Here is a 5,671-nt window from a genome sequence, read left to right as displayed (position 1 = left end):
CGGGAGTGGCCACTGCATTCCAATCTGGGTGACAGAGTGAGACAAAAAAAAAAAAAAAAAAATTAAAAGTTACTGAAAATACGCTAGTCAGTCGAACAAGTGTTTCCTAAGAACTATGGCAAGCAAACAATTATTATGCAGTATCTACTGATTATACATAAATATAACAATGTATGGACATTTTTCAGTGGTATTAAATCTTCCCATCCATGAAAATAGGACGTTTTTCCATCTCGTTGTGTGTTTTCGATTTCTTTCATCCGTGGTTTTTGGGGTTTTTATTTGTTTGTTTTGAGCTAGAGTCTCACTTTGTCACTGCTGGAGTGCAGTGGCATGAACATGGTTCATCGCAGCCTCAGTGTCCTGGGCTCAGGCAATCCTTCTTCTTCAGTCTCCCAAGTAGCCGGGACTACAAGCATGCGCTACCATGCCTAGCTAATTTTTTGATTTACTGTAGAGACGAGGTCTTACCAAGTTGCTCAGGCTGGTCTCAAACCCATCGCCTCTACCTCCCAACGAGGCTGCGGATTACAGGCTGAGCCACCAAGCCCGGCCCTCAATTTTATTTCACTTGCAAGTTATTGGAAGCTCAGGTTACACACCTGGCTGATTCTTTTATTTTTATTTTTATAGAGATAGGGTCTCCCTATGTTGTCCAGGCTGTTCTTGAACTCCTGGCCTTGGGTGATCTGCCCGCCTCAGCCTCCCAAAGTGCTGGAATTACAGGCGTGAGCCACCGTGCCTGGCTGGAGTTGTTTCGGGTTTGGGGAAAGTTCAAATGCACATGGGTGTGTCTGTGGAAGCCGAGTCTCCAAGGGGCCAGTGGTGCCCCTGTCAACGGGCGGGTTCAGCAACAAATCAGCCTCCTTGGGCTCCATGACGTGGGAGAGGCAGGAGCCTTGGACAATTTTTTTCCCCAGCTGATGCAATGCTTGGCTTTGCCAGTGGAGGGAGCCGGCAGGGCTTTATGGGAAGTCCGGGCTTCTCTCCCCAGTTCTGGTGAGCTCCTCTCCAGTCCCAGCAGCTGGAGGTTCTTCCAGGGCCCGGTTGGAGCACACACGTGGCTTTTCCAGCCCAGGCTCCTGCAGAGTGGGCAGCTTCCTCTGGGCCTGGTCCGACAGGGCAGGGCGGTCAGCCACACACAGTGGCCAGCAGCTCTCCTTGGCACCCCTTGGGGCGGCTTTGCAACAAATTTTGAGGTGCAGGACCTCTCTGTGATCAATCTCCCCCAGCATCCTCCACGGCAGACTTCCAGCAAGTTGCACCAATGCAGCACCCCAGTGACTTCTCTGGCACCCAGTGAGCCTCTCCAGTGAGGTCTGGATTTCAGCCCCAGTGGGAGGGCGGGAAGGGAGAGCTCTTCCTTGGGCGTCTAGCTCAGCCCTAGGGGGCAGTGGTGCCCTCTACATCTTCTGTTTTTTATTTTTTGTGGAGATGGAGTCTCGCTATGTTGTCCAGGCTGCTCTTGAACTCCTGGCCTCAAGTGATCCTCCCAGCTCGGCCTCCCAAAGCACTGGATTACAGGCATGAGCTACCATGTCCAGCCCTGTATTTCTGAATCGTTATGCTTTAACATTCTCTTATTCTCATTGGCCAATCCCTCAGTACTCCAACCCCCCTTACAATAAAGATTTCTTTTCTTTTCTTTTCTTTTCTTTTTTTTTTTTTTTGAGCAGGATTTATTGAGAAGACAGAAGAATTCCTAGAGTGGGAGGGGACCCAAGGGGGTTGCCCAAATATTTCTTTTCTTTTCTTTTTTATTTTTGAGTTGGGGGTCTTGCTCTGTCACCCAGGCTGGAGGGCAGAAACATGACCACGAGTCACCACAGTGTTGACCTCCTGGTCTCTGGTGATCCTCCCACCTCAGCCTCCCAAGTATCTGGGACTACAGGCATACACCACCACACCAGGCTATCTTTAAAATTGTGTAGAGATGAGGTCTCGCTTTGTTGCCCAGGCTGGTCTCAAACTCCTGGGCTCATGCAATCCTCCCACCTCAGCCTCCCAGAGTGCTGAGATTACAGGCATGAGCCACCTTGCTTGGCCCCATTAATAGTTCTTTCTCTTAAACTTTCCCTGTCCAAGCCGGGCTCAGTGGCTCGCCTGGAATCCCGCGCCTTGGGAGGCTGAGGTGAGTGGATTGCCTGAGCCCACGGGTTCAAGACCCACCTGGGCAACTTGGCAAGACCTCATCTCTACAATAAATCAAAAAATCAGCTGGCCGTGGTGGCGCACGCCTGTAATTCCGGCTACTCGGAAGGCTGAGGCGGAAGGATCGCCGGAACCCAGCAGGACGAGGTTGCGGTGGCCGGGAACGGCCACTGCACTCCAGTCTGGGCGACAGAGTGAGACTCCAACTCAAAAAAACAAACAAAAAAAACTTTCCTTGTCCAAGTTACTATGTGGTTCCTGCCTCCTGACTGGACTCTGACTGATTTGGCGGAGAGGACAAGACTGGTGGGACGGAGAAGGAGGAAGAGCCTCACGCAAGAGTGGGTTTTGTCTTGCAATCCAGGGATGGATCGGGAACAGATATCAGGTGTTAAAACTCCTTTAGAAAACCACATTGAGGCTGGTGGCTCATGCCTATAATCCCAGGGCTTTTGGAGGCTGAGGCAGGAGGATTGGTTGAGGCCTGGAGTCTGAGACCAGCCTGGGCAACATAGCAAGACCCCATCTCTACAAAAAATAAGAAATTATCAACTTGCCATTCCAGCACTTTGGGCGGCCAAGGCGAGTGGATTTCCTGAGCCCGTGGGTTCGAGACCAGCCCAGGCAACTTGGCGAGACCTCGTCTCTACAATAAAATAACAAAAGTAGCCAGGCGTGGTTGTGCACGCCTGTGGCTCCAGCTCCTTAGAAGGCTGAGGTGGAAGGATTGCCTGAGCCCAGCAGGTTGAAGCTGCAGTGGCCATGAGTGTGCCACTGCACTCCAGCCTGGGTGACAGAGTGAGACCCTGTCTCTAAAACGAAATTAAAAAAAAAACCCAACCAAAAAACCAACAAAAAACTAGCTGCTATGCCTGTAGTCCCAGCCACTCAGGAGGCTGAGGCAGGAGTATTACTTCAGCTCAGAATTTTGAGGATGCAGTGAGCTGTGATCACACCCTGCACTCCAGCCTGGATGACGGAGAGACCTCTAAAAAAAAAAAGCACAGGAATTGAGATAACACAGCAGGAGTGGCTGTTTCTGCTCTTCAGCGCCAGGACTTCAGCTGAGAAGCTTTGAATGCTGAGGTGGACTTGCCAGCTGGGCTGGAATCCTCTGAAATCTCATTTCCTACCTGTTTGGTGCCTCAGGGCTGGGGACCCCTGAGGACTGAATCTGCTGACTGAGAGCGTTGGAGGCTTCTTGGTGTGACTCGAAGCAGGCGGCCTCAGACTCGCCAGACGGCCTGCGCGTCCCTAGTCCTGGCCTGGCTCCCCAGCCCTCCTGCACAGCCTTCCACCCAGAAGCTCCAAGGAACTGCCTGTCTGGGTGCCGACCCCGTGATGTCACAGGGCACTGGATTGTGCGTCGGGAGACCCAAACGTGGCCCGAACTTGGCGCTCCCAGCATCGACCTGCTGTGTGACCTGGGGCAAGTCACTTCCCCTCTCTGGGCCTCAGTTACTCCCTCCATGAAATGGGAGGCCCGGAGCAATGTTCCTTAAGGTCCCCTCCAGCTCAGACATCTAACCCAGCGTAGTGCCAGGTACCTAGCGGTGTCAGGAAGGTTTATCCAGTAATTTCATTATAATGCTCAAGACAGGATCCTGCACGTCCTGGTACCCATCTACCTCTTTCTACTTCTTTTTTTTTTTTTGAGTTGGAATCTCACTCTGTTGCCCAGACTGGAGTGCAGCGGCCGCTCCCGGCCACCCCAGTGTCGACCTGCAGGGCTCCGGTGATCCTTTCGCCTCAGCCTTCCGAGTAGCTGGAGCTACAGGCGTGTGCTACCACACTCGGCTACTTTTTAAAAATTTTATTTTATTGTAGGGACGAGGCCTCACCACGTTGCCCAAGCTGGTGTCAAACCCACAGGTTCAGGCAATCCTCTCACCTCAGCCTCCCAAAGTGCTGGGATTATGGGCTTGAGCCACCGTGCCCGGCCCTACTTCTTTTTAAAAAAATTTTGACCCAGGGTCTCATTCTCATTCTGTCACTCAGGCTGGAGTGCAGTGGCACGATCATGGTTCACCGCAGCCATGACCTCCTGGGCTCAAGCGATCCTCCTGTCTCGGCCACCCAAGTAGCTGGGATTACACATGTGTGCCACCATGCCCAGCTAATCTTTGTCTTTTTTGTATATATGAGGTTTCACTATATTGCCCAAGGTGGTCTCGAACTCCCAGGTTCAAGTGCTTCTTCCCCATCAGTCTCCCAAAACACTGGGTTTACACGTGTGTGTCACCATGTCCGGCTAATCTTTGTAGAGAGAAGGTTTCACTAGGCTGGTCTCGAACTCCTGGGTTCAAGTGCTCCTCCCACCTCTGTCTCCCAAAGCACTGGGATGACAGGTGTGAGCCTCTGTGCCCAGCCATCTATTTACTTTGCGTTTTGCCTCTGCCATCAGCTGACTATGTCAAGTGCCAGCCAAGGGCCTGGCCCACGAGAAGTGTCACGCCACCAAGAGTCAGTCTGTGTTTGATGTACTTTCACGGTAGCTCAGGGATGGAAGACAGAACAGGATCTGCCTCTGAACAGGTAGTGCAGATCAGAGGAGCCTGGGTGGGTGACACAGTTCTTGTTACAAGTCTCTGGTCTTCCTTCCTGGCCTTATTGGAAGTCACTGCTAGCCGGGCTCAGTGGCTCAGCCTGTCATCCCAGCACTTTGGAAGGCAGAGAGGATTGCCTGAGCCCAGGGGTTCGAGACTAGCCTGGACAACTCGGTGAGACCTCGTCTCTACAATAAATAAAAAAACCAGCTGGGTGTGGTGGTGCATTCCTGTAGTTCCAGCTACTTGGAAGGTTGAGGCAGAAGGATTGCTGGAGCACAGCAGGTTGACGCTGGGGAGGCTGTGAGCATGCCCTTGCGCTCCAACCTGGGCATTCAAAAACAAACAGAAAACAAAGAAAATCCCTGCACTGGGGCTTGGAGAGTCAACCAAACAGCACCATTCCTGTTCCCCGAGGAGCCCAGAGCCTGCTAGTTCTCACCCTGGTCCTCCTGCCTGGTCCCCCTGCCTAGAATACCTGACAGGGGCTGGGATTTTATCCCGCTTACATGCTCATAAGCTAGCCTGGTGGTTTATAGATGCTGGTAGAAGACATGAGATTCCCGGGTCAGAGACAAAGCAGCATGGGTATCGTAGCTATGTCTGTCCATCCCTTGTGGGAGCAACATGGAGGAGCCCAGGTGGACATGACACCTGTAGGGTGTTTGGGACACAGCTGAGAGCACTAAACTCAGGGAATCCACCCCTGCTGCCACCACCATAATTTTTCTTTTTCTTTTTTTTGAGTTGGAGTCTCATTCCGTTGCCCATGCTGTAGTGCAGTGGCATGCTCACAGCCATCCCAGTGTCGACCTGCTGGGTTCAGGTGATCCTTCCGTCTCAGTCTTCCAAGTATCTGGAACCACAGATGCGCTCTTTCATGCCCGGCTAATTTTTGATTTATTGTAGAGACAAGGTCTTGCCAAGTTGCCCAGGCTGGTCTCGAACCCGCGGGCTCAGGCAATCCACTTGCC

At 52.2% G+C, this 5,671-nt stretch overlaps 1 pseudogene; it reads left to right on the top strand.

Annotated features, from left to right (window-relative positions):
• LOC103264845 overlaps positions 1-5,671 on the top strand; it is a 12,932-nt pseudogene that overhangs the window by 6,002 nt on the left and 1,259 nt on the right.

The sequence above is a fragment of the Carlito syrichta genome, unplaced genomic scaffold (assembly GCF_000164805.1).
Source record: "Carlito syrichta isolate Samal-C Ts95f unplaced genomic scaffold, Tarsius_syrichta-2.0.1 Scaffold305742, whole genome shotgun sequence".
NCBI classification, from domain to species: domain Eukaryota; kingdom Metazoa; phylum Chordata; class Mammalia; order Primates; family Tarsiidae; genus Carlito; species Carlito syrichta.
Note: the sequence above shows the minus strand (reverse complement) of the source record. Positions and strands in the feature narration are given on the sequence as shown.